Source organism: Oncorhynchus masou, chromosome 18, assembly GCF_036934945.1.
Source record: "Oncorhynchus masou masou isolate Uvic2021 chromosome 18, UVic_Omas_1.1, whole genome shotgun sequence".
NCBI classification, from domain to species: Eukaryota; Metazoa; Chordata; class Actinopteri; order Salmoniformes; family Salmonidae; genus Oncorhynchus; species Oncorhynchus masou.
In genome coordinates, this window is record NC_088229.1 from 33,187,522 (window position 1) to 33,204,301 (window position 16,780).

The 16,780-nt window shown below is 42.3% G+C and overlaps 1 pseudogene; it reads left to right on the forward strand.

The window, feature by feature from the left end:
- Nucleotides 1–2,811: 2,811 nt before the first annotated feature.
- Nucleotides 2,812–16,780, forward strand: part of LOC135559351 (H(+)/Cl(-) exchange transporter 6-like) — a 45,553-nt pseudogene continuing 31,584 nt past the window's right edge.

The following is a 16,780-nucleotide window of genomic DNA, read 5'->3' on the forward strand; positions in this document are numbered from 1 at the left end:
GGCGTTCTGAGAAGATTTGGCATGGCTCCTCAGATCCTCAAAATGCATCATCGACAGCATCCTGACGGGTTGCATCACTGGTATGGCAACTGCTCGGCCTCCGAAGACAAGGCACTACAGAGGGTAGTGCGAACGACCCAGTACATCACTGGGGCCAAGCTTCCTGCCATCCAGGACCTCTATACCAGGCGGTGTCAGAGGAAGGCCAAAAACATTGTCAAAGACTCCAGCCACCCTAGTCATGGACTGTTTTCTCTGCTACCACATGGCAAGTGGTACCGGAGCGCCAAGTCTAGGTTCAAGAGGCTTCTAAACAGCTTCTACCCCCAAGCCATAAGACATCTAATCAAATGGCTACCTAGACTGGCTAGCCCCATCACCACAGAAAGCACTGAGCTAGGCTGAAACACCTGCATTTTGGAGCTGCCTTACTCAAGAAAGCAAAAAAGAGACCATGTTTGTGTGGCTTTATTAACTCAATTACATGTTTTAATATATTTTTTACATTGTTTGCAAACTGATATGGAACAGTGGAATAGAGATACTAAGTGCAGGGATTTTTTTAAAGTACAGAGGAAAGTCCGGGAGGGGAGGACGGCAGGAAGGGACAGAAGAGAGGAGGCTATTTTTACAAGTTTAAGGGTGGGACACATCAGGTTGAATAAGACCTTAAATGTGATAGGAAAGTATCCAACAGGAAAGTGTGATTATTGCCTGGAATCAGAGACTGTGGAACATGTATTGCTACCATGTGGGGCATATCAGAGGGAAAGAGAGATGCTGAGATCTAGTATGAAGGAGAAGGGGATACAGGAAGTGTATATTGAGCAGTACGTTATTAGATATTATCTCAAATATTTTGTTATCTTTTTTTAAGAGCAAAGTGGCTGGAAGGTCGACTTGAGTTTCTCCCTGTCTCTGGCCCACACTCCAGTACAGTAGGTGGCGGTAATGCTGCATAACGTTGGATGACAGCTGTCAATAAAACCCACCGAAGAAGTACTTAATCGTAAACTAGTCTCTCCGGTCTTTGTTCATCACATGACATTGTGGGAGGTGTGGTGCTGAAGAGACAACAGCGAAGATGGCGAGCTGTGGGAATTGCTTATGTTGTCAATGCTGCTGCAGGGATGAAGAGACCCGCACACCCGAGGAACTGGTATGAGATAATTTACATAATGTGTTGAAATGCCTAAATTTGCATAATATTTTGTGCGTGATTTCCAAGAAAAACCACGCCTGTGTCCTGACTTCTTCGCCATGGCTGGAGAAAGCTAAACCCTCTTCTGTTGTGATGTTCTCATACGCTAAACATTTATGCACGCATGACTTAGTCGCTTTGGATAAACGCATCTGTTAAAAATGGCATATATTATTATATAATAGAAGTTTAGCTTGCTAGCTGTATTGTATGATAGCTAGATAAATGAAGAAATATTGAGTTAGACTATGTTTGCTATTTTGCTGTCGGAATAGCAATGGGCTGAATAAATGTTTTGGAGGAAATGTGTACTGAGTCAAACTAAACAACACGACAGCTAGCTAGCTGACAATGGTTAGAAACTAGGCTGATTATTAGCCACTGGCACTACACTAGATTGATGCTTGGCAAGCACAACCCATTCCATTTATCAAGAAACATTGTATGATCATGATGTTCATTGTTTAAGAGGCCCTTGTCAAACACACTGAAGAAGTGTATGTTGAAAGAGAGTTAAAACATCTAGCTGTTAATTTCCCTCAAACTATTCACAGCCTTGCACGATGACCCAGGAAGAAACCTCTGCAACAGCTTGCTCCTTTGTTGGGGGTATTACTTATGTGGCACTATGTGTAGTAAGTGCCAGCTATCTTCTAATGAGGACTGGGAAGCAGTACTGCAATAACCTTATTTGTCAGACATAGTTCTGCATTGTTTTTTTTTTAAATTATTATTCATGCATAGGGCCTAATGTCAATGTCACATTCTTCAACCATCTCATTTCCAGACTATTCTTGATGAAACTCAAGATGAGGAGGATGAGATCCTTCCAAGGAAAGATTATGAGGTGAGAAAATCCCTTAGAAGCAGATGAACATCAAGATGTTGGCTTGACAATGGAGTAGGCAAGAGCACAAACAGATCTGGAACCAGGCTAGCTCTTGACCACATATTTTGCCAGTGTACTAATATTGAAATATGTCTCGCCAGATAAAGATACTAGAGACTCTATACAATTAAACACACTCTGACTCATTTCCAAATGGTTCTCTCTCTATCTTTTGGCAGAGCCTGGATTATGACAGGTGCATCAATGAACCATATGTTGAAGTTCTGGAGGGAATGAACACTAAGGTATACTAAGAAATTAACCTTTGTACTGTGGTATTGTTTAAGTGATAAATGCATGTTTTAAGTTAGTTACAAAGTTGTTACTTAGTGATTAAAATGCTTTTTTTAAATTGCAGTTAATTTCCACAAACTGCATATTGCAATTGCGAGGAGTTGGTCTATATTTACATTTTATTCTAACAGGTACTCCTATCACATATTAGAAAGCCCAAAAGTATGAAGCTGTGAGGTGGATGCTGGTGTTTGCAATTGGAGTTTCAGTAGGCCTGGTAAGTGCCTTCATTTTCTATCCTGCATGTAGAGTCAGAGATGCTGATTTTTGGTTAGCTTACATACCGGTAAGCAAAAAACAATGACACTCTGTACATTCTCTGGAAAAAATGTATGACAAATTTATGGACGATGCCAAGTGCTACTGCCAAATGGCTGCATTCATTAGAAAATGCATATGAAACTCTTGACACTATTTTCTTTTCTTTCATGTGGGCCTTTTCGTGGACTTTTTTGTAAGGCTCTTCACTAAGCTCAAATTCAACTTGGTGGGAAAATGTATCTATTTTTGGAAGATGGAATATTTCACTCGAAAACTTCAATATTTCTAATTAATCATGTCTTTCTGATATTGAACATGCATGACAGTAGTCATAATTCCCAAATCAACATATTAGTTAGTTGAGAGCAGTGAGGTGTGTGACAGACAGGGTTTTTCCTTAGCCAGTGTTTGCTAGCTGTGGAGGAGTGCAGTGAGAAAGGCTGCCTGACACTGTCGCTTTTCGAGCTGCTGGCCTTCAACATGACCTTCATCTTCATCACCAGTGTGTTGGTCCTCATCGAAGTAAGGCCGATCTACACAAATACCTAACATGTCCTTTCATGCTATTGTTATGCTATTACAGTCGACTCCTGAAAAATGCAGTGTCTTGGGACTGTTGGGATGGCGTGTGCTAAATCAAAGCATGCAGTTATCAGGAGCAATTAAAAAGGGACGACCAAACTATAGTGCACTTCAAGAGTTCGCATTTATCTGAAGTGCACTTATCAGTAGTCTGCCTGTACTGACCATACCCTCATTTTCATAAGTAATGTGCATGCTCATAATCCCTCTGACAATACACTTATTTTCAAAACTGCTGTTTTTTTTCTAACTGTGGGATAGTTCTTTACATTTTATTTGCTTGTCTAGTGGTATCATATTAGAATTTTCCCAACTCCTACTGAACTTCCCTGTCCTGTGTCATTTAGCCAGTAGCTGCAGGCTTGGGAATCCCCGAGATCAAAAGCTAACTGAACGGAGTAAAGATACCCGGAATAGTCCGACTACGTACTTTCCTCTGTAAGGCCGTCAGAGTCCTCTTCACCGTAGTCTGAGGTACTTCAACATAGATGGAACTGGGTCGTATCCACTAGGCACCAAACAGACTGCAACAGACTATCTGAACTTGTCCAATAGAACGGTTAATTTTCGTTTTCTGTTGCAAAACATTTTGCTTCGGTGTGGACTAATGAATACGACCCTGACTTTCCAGATGCAACCATTATAGGATTAAACTAAACGGAATCCAGGACCAATGCGTCTGTTCCGCCTCTGACTACGTGTTTGATCCTTCAGGTCTGTTTGTGGGGAAGGAGGGTCCAATGATCCACAGCGGAGCCATCGTGGGAGCCGGCCTACCTCAGTTTCAGAGCATCACTTTCAAGAAGATCAACTTGGACTTCCACTACTTCCGCAGTGACCGGTGCAGGGACACACTCTACTAGTGTAAAGTGCTAATAGCGCAGGAGTTCATCATTATAAGTTAAATGTCTGTACTTAATCTTTGTTACAGGGACAAGCGGGACTTTGTGTCGGTGGGGGCTGCGGCCGGGGTGGCTGCTGCGTTTGGGGCACCTATAGGGGGCACCCTCTTCAGCTTGGAGGAAGGCTCCTCTTTCTGGAACCAGGCACTCTCCTGAAAAGTGTTAGGTCGATGGACACGCATACATACGTACACACACACAGGCAATTGATCTGTTAGTTGAAGTCATTGTAAGTCAGTTGCTGCTCTGAGGTACCCCTCTTCCTGTGTCTCCCTCCCCTCAGCTCCTCTGCTCCATGTCGACTACATTAACCTTTAACTTCTTTCGCTATGGGATAAACTACAACAAATAGGGTTCGTTCCAGCTACCCGGCCTGCTCAGCTTTGGAGAGTTCAAGGTACAAGCACTCATTCACATGCACAGACATTGCTTGTTCATATTTGAGGTGTGAGAGTATTATGTGGGTATTTTTGTAGATCCGCTATGAAACAGGCAGACAGAACTGGAGTCTATCAAATGACTTTCATAATTTATTATCCCCCTTTACTGAAAAAAAATATAAACACAACATGTAAAGTATTGGTCCCAGGTTTCATGGGCTGAAATGATTGATCCCTGAAATGTTCCATTTGCACCAAAAGCTTGTTTCACTAAAGTTGTGTACAAATTGGTTTACATTCCTGTTAGTGAGAATTTTCCTTTGCCAGGATAATCAATCCACCTGACAAGTGTGGCATATCAAGAAGCTGATCAAATAAGCATGATCATAACATGGTTGCATTTTTTGCTGGGGACAATAAAAGGCCACTCAAAAATGTGCAGTTGTGTCACAATACAATGCCACAGATGTCTCAAGTTATGAGGGAGCATGCAATGTCCACCAGAGCTGTTGACAGAGAATTGCATGTTCATTTCTCTATCATAAGCTGCCTCCAACATTGTTTTGGGCAGGGGTTCAGCCATGGGTGGACCTATGGTCTCCCAGGCCCACCCATGGCTGAACCCCTGCCCAGTCATGTGAAATCAATAGATTAGGGCCGAATGAATTTATTTCAGTTGACTGATTTCTTTATACACTGCTCAAAAAAATAAAGAGAACACTTAAACAACACAATGTAACTCCAAGTCAATCACACTTCTGTGAAATCAAACTGTCCACTTAGGAAGCAACACTGATTGACAATAAATGTAAAATGCTGTTGTGCAAATGGAATAGACAACAGGTGGGAAATTATAGGCAATTAGCAAGACACCCCCAATAAAGGAGTGGTTCTGCAGGTGGGGACCACAGACCACTTCTCAGTTCCTATGCTTCCTGGCTGATGTTTTGGTCACTTTTGAATGCTGGCGGTGCTTTCACTCTAGTGGTAGCATGAGACGGAGTCTACAACCCACACAAGTGGCTCAGGTAGTGCAGCTCATCCAGAATGGCACATCAATGCGAGCTGTGGCAAGAAGGTTTGCTGTGTCTGTCAGCGTAGTGTCCAGAGCATGGAGGCGCTACCAGGAGACAGGCCAGTACATCAGGAGACGTGGAGGAGGCCGTAGGAGGGCAACAACCCAGCAGCAGGACCGCTACCTCCGCCTTTGTGCAAGGAGGAGCAGGAGGAGCACTGCCAGAGCCCTGCAAAATGACCTCCAGCAGGCCACAAATGTGCATGTGTCTGCTCAAATGGTCAGAAACAGACTCCATGAGGGTGGTATGAGGGCCCGACATCCACAGGTGGGGGTTGTGCTTACTACAGCTCAACACCGTGCAGGACGTTTGGCATTTGCCAGAGAACACCAAGATTGGCAAATTTGCTACTGGCACCCTGTGCTTTTCACAGATGAAAGCAGGTTCACACTGAGCACATGTAACAGACGTGACAGTCTGGGGACGCCGTGGAGAACGTTCTGCTGCCTGCAACATCCTCCAGCATGACCGGTTTGGCGGTGGGTCAGTCATGGTGTGGGGTGGCATTTCTTTGGGGGGCCGCACAGCCCTCCATGTGCTCTCCAGAGGTAGCCTGACTGCCATTAGGTACCGAGATGAGATCCTCAGACCCCTTGTGAGACCATATGCTGGTGCGGTTGGCCCTGGGGTTATCCTAATGCAAGACAATGCTAGACCTCATGTAGATAAAATGTATCAACAATTCCTGCAAGAGGAAGGCATTGATGCTATGGACTGGCCCGCCCGTTCCCCAGACCTGAATCCAATTGAGCACATCTGGGACATCATGTCTCGCTCCATCCACCAACGCCACGCTGCACCACAGACTGTCCAGGAGTTGGCGGATGCTTTAGTTCAGGTCTGGGAGGAGATCCCTCAGGAGACCATCCGCCACCTCATCAGGAGCATGCCCAGGCGTTGTAGGGAGGTCATACAGGCACGTGGAGGCCACACACACTACTGAGCCTCATTTTGACTTGTTTTAAGGACATTACATCAAAGTTGGATCAGCCTGTAATGTGGTTTTCCACTTTAATTTTGAGTGTGACTCCAAATCCAGACCTCCATGGGTTGATAAGTTTGATTTCCATTGATCATTTTTTGTGTGATTGTGTTGTCAGCACATTCAACTATGTAAAGAAAAAAGTATTTAATAAGAATATTTCATTCATTCAGATCTAGGATCTGTTGTTTTAGTGTTCCTTTATTTTTTTGAGCATTGTATGAACTGTAACTCAGTAAATCTTAGAAATTGTTGTTATATATGCAGTGCATTTATAAAGTATACAGACCCCTTCACTTTTTCCACATTTTGTTACGTTACAGCCTTATTCTAAAATGGGTTAAATTGTTTTTCCCCTTCAATCTACACACAATACCCCTGCCCCATAATGACAAAGCAAAAACAGGTTTTTAGAATTTGTGCCTTTTAATGAGGAGTGGTTTCCGTCTGGCCACTCTACCATTATAGACCTGATTTGTGGAGTGTTGCAGAGATGGTTTTCCTTCTGGAAGGTTCTCCTATCTCCAGAGTAACTCTGGAGCTCTGTCAGAGTGACCATCGGGTTCTTAGTCAGCTCTCTGACCAAGGCCCTTCTCCCCTGATTGCTCAGTTTGGCTGGTTGTCCAGCTCTAGGAAGAGTCTTGGTGGGTCCAAACTTCTTCCATTTTAGAATGATGGAGGCCACTCTGTTCTTGGGGACCTTCAATGCTGCAGAATTGTTTTGGTACACTTCCCCAAACTGAGCCTCGACGCAATCCTGTCTCGGAACTCTACGGACAATTCCTTAGTCCTCATGGCTTTGTTTTTGCTCTAACATGCACTGTCAACTGTGGAACCTTAAACAGGCTTGTGCCTTTCCGAATCATGTCCAATCAATTGAATTTAGCACAGGTGGACTCCATTGAAGTTGCAGAAACATCTCAAGGATGATCAATGGAAACAGGATACACTTGACCTCAATTTGAAGTCTCATAGGAAATGGTCTGAATAGTTATGTAAATTAGTTGTTTTTTTTATTTTTAATACATTTTCAAAAATGTCTAAAAACCTGTTTTTGCTTTGTCATTATGGGGTATTGTGTGTATATTGATGGTAAAAAAAAATCTCAATCCATTTTGAAATAAGACTAACGTAACAGAAAAGGGTCTGAATACTTTCCGGAATGCATAAGTTGACACCTCATTCAAGGATTCCTTCATTTTTACTATTTTATACTTTGTAGAATAATAGTGAAGACAAGCTATGAAAGGAAGACCCAGAGTTACCTCTGCTGCAGAGGATAAGTTAGAGTTACCAGCCTTAGAAATTGCAGCCCAAATGCTTTATAGAGTTCAAGTAACAGACACATCTCAACAACTGTTCAGAGGAGACTGCGTGAATCAGGCCTTCATGGTCCAATTGCTGCAAAAGAAACCACTAAAAGAAACCATTAACAAGAAGAGACTTGCTTGGGCAAAGAAACACGAGCATCATGAATCATGGAGGTGTTGTGATGGTGTAGGGGGGTGCTTTGCTGTTGACACTGTTGGTGATTTATTTAGAATTCAAGGCACTCTTAACCAGCATGGCTACCACAGCATTCTGCAGTGATACGCCATCCCATCTGCTTTGGCTTAGTGGTACTATCATTTGTTTTTCAACAGGACAATGACCCAACACACCTCCAGGCTGTGTAAGGGCTATTTGACCAAGAGCGTGATGGAGTGCTGCATCCGATGACCTGGCCTCCACCATCACCTGGCCTCAAACCAATTGAGATGGTTTGGGATGAGTTTGACCGCAGAGTGAAGGAAAAGGAGCCACCAAGTGCTCAGCATATGTGGGAACTCTTCAAGACTGTTGGAAAAACATTCCAGGTGAAGCTGGTTGAGATGATGACAGCTTTACACACTCTTGGCATTAAGGTAAAGGGTGGCTACTTTTGAAGAATCCCAAATATATTTGTATAAGTTTAACACTTTTTTGGTTACTACATGATTCCATATATGTTATATCATAGTTTTGATGTCTTCACAATTATTTTACAATGTAGAAAATAGTAAAAATAAAGAAACACCCATGAATGAGTAGATGTGTCCAAACTTTGACTGGTACTGTGTGTGACACACACACACACACACACACTAATTGGAAGACTTGGTGGGAAACATTACAATTAAAAATTAAAAATACTGTATACAGATAACTGTCAAAATAATGGAAACACTATTGGAAATGAGGGATACAATGAATATCGAAAGTAGGTGCTTCCACACAAGTGCATCCCATCATTTGCTTACGTTTAATTTATAACATTGCTGGGCAGGCCATCATTTTGTCTATTATACTAAACAAAAACATAAATGCAACAATTTCAAAGATTTTACTGAGTTACAGTTCATATAAGGAAATCAGTCAATGGAAAAATTAATTATGCCCTACTTTATTGATTTCACATGCCTGGGAATACAGCTATGCATCTGTTGATCACAGATGCCTACTTTTATTTTTAAAAGGTGAGTGGATCAGGAAACCAGTCATTATCAGGTGTAAACACAATTTGCCTCATGCAGCGCGACACATCTCCTTCACATAGAATTGATCAGTTAGGCTGTTTATTGTGGCCTGTGGAATGTTGTCCCACTCCTTTTCAATGGCTGGGAAAAGTTGCTGGATATTGTCGGGAACAGGAACATGCTGTTGTACACGTCAATCCAGAGCATCCCAAACATGCTCAATGGGTGACGCCATGTCTGGTAAGTATGTTGGTCATGGAAGAACTGGGACATATTCAGGTTCCAGGAATTGTGCACAGATCCTTGCGACATGGAGCAATGCGTGATCATGCTGAAACATGAGGTGATGGAGGCGGATGAATGGCATGACAATGGGCTTCCAGGATCTCGTCACAGTATCTCTATTGTGTTTGTTGTCCGTAGCTTATGCCTGCCCATACCATAACCCCACTGCCACCATGGGGCACTCTGTTCACAATGTTGACATTACAAACCACTTACCCACACAACACCAAATTCTCTAAAACAATGTTGGAGGTGGCTTATGGTAGAGAAATAAATATTAATTTACAGCTCTGGCGGACATTCCTGCCGTCAGCATGCCAATTGCACGCTCCCTCAAAATTTGAGACATCTGTGGCATTGTTGAGTGACGACCACACATTTTAGAGTTGCCTTTTGTCCCCAGCACAAGGTGCACCTGTGTAATGATCATGCTGTTTAATCAGCTTCTTGATATGCCACACCTGTTGAATGGATTATCTTGGCAAAGAAGAAATGCTCACGAACAGGGATGTAAACACATTTGTGGGATCTGTTATTTCAGCTCATGAAACATGGGACCAACACTTTACATTTTGAGTTTATATTTTTGTTCAGGTTATTTTGGCTACCATGGATTTGCCCCCATAGGTGGACAATACCCCCATCCACAGGGCATGAGTGGTCACTGAATCATTTGATGAGCATGAAAACGATGTGAACCATATGTCATGGCCATTTCAGTCACTAGATCTCAGCCCAAATGAACACTTCTGCAGCAGTGCCTGAAACAGCGTTTTCCACCACCATCATTAAAACAACAAATTATGGGATGTCTCGTGGAAGAATGGTGTCGCATCCCTCCAATGGAGTTCCAGACGCTTGTAGAGTCTATGACGAGGTGCATTGAAGCTGTTCCAGTCGTGGTGGCCCAATGCCCTATTAAGACACTGTTGGTGTTTCCTTTTATTTTTGCAGTTACCATTATGTATAAAACAAAAAAAATCCTAATTACACTGGATTTAAAGTGTATCGTCCAATCAACTAATCACTCCAATCTTAATTCCATGTCCACAGACTAACATATCTTTCCCAATACACTACCATTATATTATTTCTCCCAGGACACTACCATTTTACGATTTCCTTTTGCAATACATCCTTATACACCGAGTGCACAAAACATTAGGAACACCTGCTCCTTCCATGCCGTAGACTGACAAGGGGAATGCTATGATCCCTTATTGATGTCACTTGTTAAGTCCTCTTCAGTCAGTGTAGATCAGGGGTCTCCAACCGTTTCTAGCATGAGAGCTACTCTAACACCATGCCCGAACCAGACGCGCAACATTGTGCGCAAATTGATTCTGGCCCCCCACACCAAATGCGTTCACAACACGCAGGCTGAAATATATATAAAAAAAAACCTCTGAACCAATTATATTAATTTGGTGACAGGTCGAAAAGCATAACATTTGTGGCAATTTAGCTAGCCAGTTTGCAGTTGCTAGCTAACTTGTCCATTTTAGCTAGCTTGTTGTTGCTAGCTAATTTGTCCTGGGATATACAGTTGAAGTCGGAAGTTTACGTATACCCTAGCCAAATATATTTAAACTCGTTTTTTTGCAATTCCTGACATTTAATCCTAGTAAAAATTCCCTGTCTTAGGTCAGTTAGGATCACCACTTTTTATTTTAAGAATGTGAAATGTCAGAATAATAGTAGAGAGAATTATTTATTTAAGCTTTTATTCCTTTCATTACATTGCTAGTGGGTCAGAAATGTACATACACTCAGTTAGTATTTGGTAGCATTGCCTTTAAATTGTTTTATAGCTTGGGTCAAACGTTTCGGGTAGCCTTCCACAAGATTTCCACAATAAGTTGGGTGAATTTTGGCCCATTCCTCCTGACAGAGCTGGTGTAACTGAGTCAGAATTGCACGCGCTTTTTCAGTTCTTCCCACAAATGTTCTATAGCATTGAGGTCAGAGCTTTGTTGGCCACTCCAATACCTTGATTTTGTTGTCCTTAAGCCATTTTGCCACAACTTTGTAAGTATGCTTGGGGTCATTGTCCATTTGGAAGACCCATTTGCAACCAAGCGTTAACTTCCTGACTGATGTCTTGGGATGTTGCTTCAATATATCCATATAATTTTCCTGCCTCACGATGCCATCTATTTTGTGAAGTGCACCAGTCCATCCTGCAGCAAAGCAACCCCACAACATGATGCTGCCAACCCCTGTGCTTCACGGTTGGGATGGTGTTCTTCAACTTGCAACCCTCCCCCTTTTCCTCCAAACATAACAATGGTCATTATGGCTCAAACAGTTCTATTTTTGTTTCATCAGACCAGAGGACATTTCTCCAAAAACTACAATCTTTGTCCCCATGTGCAGTTGCAAACCGTAGTCTGGATTTTTTATGGTGGTTTTGGAGCAGTGGCTACTTCCTTGCTGAGGTGCCTATCAGGTTATGTCTATATATTACTTGTTTTGCTGTGAGTATAGATACTTTTGTACCTGTTTCCTCCAGCATCTTCACAAGGTCCTTTGCTGTTGTTCTGGGATTGATTTGCACTTTTTGCACCAAAGTACGTTAATCTCTAGGAGACAGATTGCGTCTTCTTCCTGAGCAGTATGACGGCTGTGTGGTCCCATGGTGTTTATACTTGCGTACTATTGTTTGTACAGATGAACTTGGTACCTTCAGGCATTTGGAAATATCTCCCAAGGATGAACCGGACTTGTGGAAGTCTGAGGTCTTGGCTGATTTCTTTGGATTTTTCCATGATATCAATCAAGTTTGAAGGTAGGCCTTGAAATACATACACAGGTACACCTCCAATTGACTCAAATGATGTCAATTAGCCCAACAGAAGCTTCTAAAGCCATGACATAATTTTCTGGAATTTTCCAAGCTGTTAAAAGGCATAGTCAACTTAGTGTATGTAAACTTCTGACCCACTGGAATTGTGATACAGTGAATTATAAGTGAAATAATCTGTCTGCAAACAATTGTTGGAAAAATTACTATGTTGTGTAGTCCAACTTCATCTGTACTTTCAATGTGTTTTCCCCAGAAGGTGCGTAAACTGTTGTGGGAAAAAAAATAAGATTTACATTTACTCTTCACTACAACACTGTCAAATTTATTGGATACGGGAGCTTTATGTTTCTGACAGTTTGTGATGGAACGCATGAAGAAAATGCATGTAGCGTACTTTCAGAATTGCTTGGCGAACTACGCACAGGTAGGCTGTGAGCTACTGGTGACTCACAAACTACCTTTTGGACCTCTCGTGTAGATGAAGGGGATGAGACCGGTTAAAGAAGGATGTTTAAGCCTTGGGACAATTGAGACATGGATTGTGTATGTGTGCCATTCAGAGGGTGAATGGGCAAGACAAAAGATTTAAATGCCTTTGAATGGGGTATGGTAGTAGGTGCCAGGCGCACCGGAGTGTGTTAAAAACTGCAACTCTGCTGGGCTTTTCACACTTAGCAGTTTCCTGTGTCTATCAAGAATGGTCCACCACCCAAAGGACATCAAGCCAACTTGACACAACCGTGGGAAGCATTGGAGTCAACATGGCCCAAGATCCCTGTGGAATGCTTTCGACACCTTGTAGAGTCCATGCCCCGAGGAATTGAGGATTTTCTGAGGGCAAAAGAGGGTGCAACTCAATATTAGGAATTGGTTCCTTATGTTTGGTACTTTACTGTGATGTCTGTGATATTTTAATTAGTGTATTTTACTGTGATTACTGTCTTGAACCTCTATTTGTAGCAGTTTTACCAAGATTGCCCTAAAAATAAATAGTTTACCTAAGTGTATAATTTCACATTGATTGATTGGTCTTTTTCAGATCTAACAGTACTATTTGTAGGTTAATCTGAACACAGACATAGACTTAACAACCACTACTGGACCTGGCTCGAAAACTGAGCCAGCGAAGGATAGTAACAAAAAATAAGATACATTGGTTCACTCGTGGCAGTCTGCACCGGTCTGACTCTTCAATAGTTGTCAAACCTCTCACCCTTTTTAACGATTTTCTAGTAGTCATTTTAAGCCTGGCATGGTTTTTCATTGGAGGCAAATGTAACAGTGTTGCTTCCGTCCCTCTCCTCGCCCCGACCTGGGCTCGAACCAGGGACCTCAACAACTGCCTCCAACGAAGCATTGTTACCTATCGCTCCACAAAAGCAGCGGCCCTTGCCGAGCAAGGGAAACAACTACTTCAAGATCTCAGAGCGAGTGACGTCACCGATTTGAAATCCTATTAGCGCGCACCCCGCTAACTAGCTAGCCATTTCACACCGGTTACACAGACAAACCAATTAATTCCTTTCTCTTTTGAGTAATTGCCTCTTCCATTTTTGTGGTAGCTGCGATGTGGGTACAGTGTTTTGTATGTGGCTCTGTGTGTGCATATGATGATAAAGTGACTTGAGTTCTACACCTCCATGTATGTCCATCCCTCTCCCTCTCCCACAGTGTTCAGATGGGGATAAGAAGTGCCACCTGTGGACTGTGGTTGACCTGGCCTTCTTTATCCTGATGGGGGTGGTGGGAGGGCTGCTGGGGGCCTTCTTCAATTACATCAACAAGAGGCTGGACAAGTACCGCATGTGACATGTCCACCCCAAGGCCAAGTTTGTCAGGTAACTGCTGGGAAACACACTGTACCATACAAAAGCATGAACACACACACACACCTTTTTATGCTCCTATGTCGTTGCTGCAGTTGTTGAAAATATTTTTTTCTAATTATTAATATGAAACGTATATATGTTGTGTAGTCTTCTACTTTTAGCCTAATTATCAAATAATTTCAATCAATCAACATTCCCATCTGAGTGGAAAGGCATTCGTCTGAGTGGAACGGCATTCGTCTCAAAAAGGTCGTCATTTATCTTTCATCTCTTATTCTTCCTCTACTCCCCCTCTAGGGTCCTGGAGAGCCTGCTGGTCGCCATGGTGACAACGGTGGGGATATTCGTGGCGTCCATAACGTTTGCGAATGTCGCGACTTGGCCTCCCCCACAACCAACAACAACAGTACAGCTCCGGGACGTTTGGTAGAGCTGAACTTCGTTTAAAAAAAAGTGAAGCATATAAAAAAGCAAGTTTTAAACAAACATAAAACAATGTCATAATCATCCTGAAACAAGCACTGAAAGCATATTGGAACACACCATGATCATAAAAACAACCTATAATCAAACAAAAGCCATCCTTAAAAAGTTTGTCTTGTGTGTTTTCTATTGTCTCTCTGACATCTTTTGGCAGATTAGTCTCCTGTGTTGAATGACTTAAAATGTAATTGATCCCAACCCTGCTAACAAGGGGGGCCGGTTCAGGAGGGTGCATTGTTTCAAACCAATGTAATTGTCTGTCATGTAGAATAGAGAATCCGGTTAGCTCGGCTCATTACATTTCTATCTGCAACGTCACTGAACATACCCCAGTTTCAACATTTCTTTAATTCAACATACCCAGTACCACTGCTCAGGTGCTTGAGCTGTGTAGCAACTTGCGTAGTGTAAATGAACCAATTCATCTGGCAGACAACAATCCCACTCCAGTATTACACAGTCACTGTGTTAATATTTCACATTTCAATACTTTGGCTGTGATCTTTGGTATATTCCTTACCCGACTCTCCAGGCCTCCAGTCTAGTGTACACTCAGGACCTTCAGAAGTGGAATTTTGCATTTTTAATGGATCCCACACTGGACAGACATTTTGCAGTGAATACATGTAAGAATAGATAGTTAATAGTAATAGTAGTTATTCTGTCCCAATAAGACGTACAATGACATGGCCACTCTGTTCTTCAACTCTCAGGTGGTGGCCATCCACCAACTTTTCCACCAGGATGGTGAGACAGGACCTGACCTAGGATCAGTTTGACATTTTAGATCAGGGTGTCCCAATAGGCGGCCTGCGGGCCAAATTCGTCCCATTGCTGAATGTAATTGGGGACCCCTATTTTAGGCCATAACAAATGAGATTATGGACAGGCTCCCATTTGATCTGAAGGGCAAAACGTATCCCACTCCTGTAGTAAAAAGCATGCTCAATGAAGAATCTCCATGTAAAAGTACTTCTTAGTTCCAGGACCAGGCTTAATCTATGTTTTCTTTGAACAGGGCTGTCTCTATTTGGTGCATGTGCGTGCGTTACATTGTTTATGGGCCTAATAATAAAGATGTCATCTAACCTTTTAATGTGGCATTAACACAACCAGTCATGATGTTTTTTTCTGATTTGTAAAACAAATCCCTTCAAAAAGTAGGCTACCTGTGCATGTTCATCCATGCCAAAATAATTCCAGTGTCCAAACTGTCACTGCATGTACACTCTGATGAATGGAAATAGATATCTGTTTATTAAAAAAAACTAAAAGTGGGCCTAATGCCCTAATGCCTCCATTGATTGGGCCTCCATTTATTAGGCCTCCATTAATTGATGCGTCTTGTTGACAAATTGACCTTTTTTGTACCCTGAAAAGTCAGGACACCTGAAATGGGGCTGAAACAGGGATGGTCACCCTAACACACTCATGGTCAATTTACTAGACTAGGCTACAATGTGAATTACCATAAACTTTAAATAGGCCTATCAGTAGCCAGTGATGTAGTAGTAAAAAACACTAGGTGGGTAAACTCTGATTGCTGGTCGCGGTGAAATAAGTAACTCTTCCTATACTTTCAATGCATTTTTTCAGAAAAAGGTGGTCAACCTGCGTTTACCCACCACCAGACCTACAGTGCCAGTAGCCTACCCTCTTAGCCGAGGCAATTTTACACACATGAGCACACATAGAACAGGTAACCTACATTCAATTTATTAGACCTACATGAGATGAATCAAAACATGTGTACACCATAGTTCATGAGTTGAATGCTTGGAAACTTCACATACAGTATGCCTACCCAATAGTTAATTGTGCTTCGCAATGTAAACTGTTGTCAAGGGTACACATATACAAAATAATGTAGGACTATGCCATTGCAAAATCGAATGCTTCTAACCCGAAAGTCAACTACTGTCATTAACATATACTTGAATGGATAGGATGCACATTGGTGTCGAGCTGAAGGCTAGTTGTCTAGTGTTATTGTAGACCATGATCAGCTGAGCCAGGAAAGAAAATATTAGATGATCGACTTCTTCTTGCCATGGACGGCACGGAGAACACAAATACCAGAAATTACAAAGCAATGAGCGCTCTAAACAGCTGAGTGACAAAAGCAAACAATTATAAATCAACGGATAAATGTAATGCATTGGAATAAAGGCTATTTTACCAAGGACACATGGCAAACAAATGGCACAAATGAGGAAGTGCAAAGGAAAATCTATGCGTTTTTAGAGGAGCTCAGCTGAGGCTGAAATTCAGCAATACTGAGTGGACAGCGCCACTGTCGAGCCAGCTATAGAATT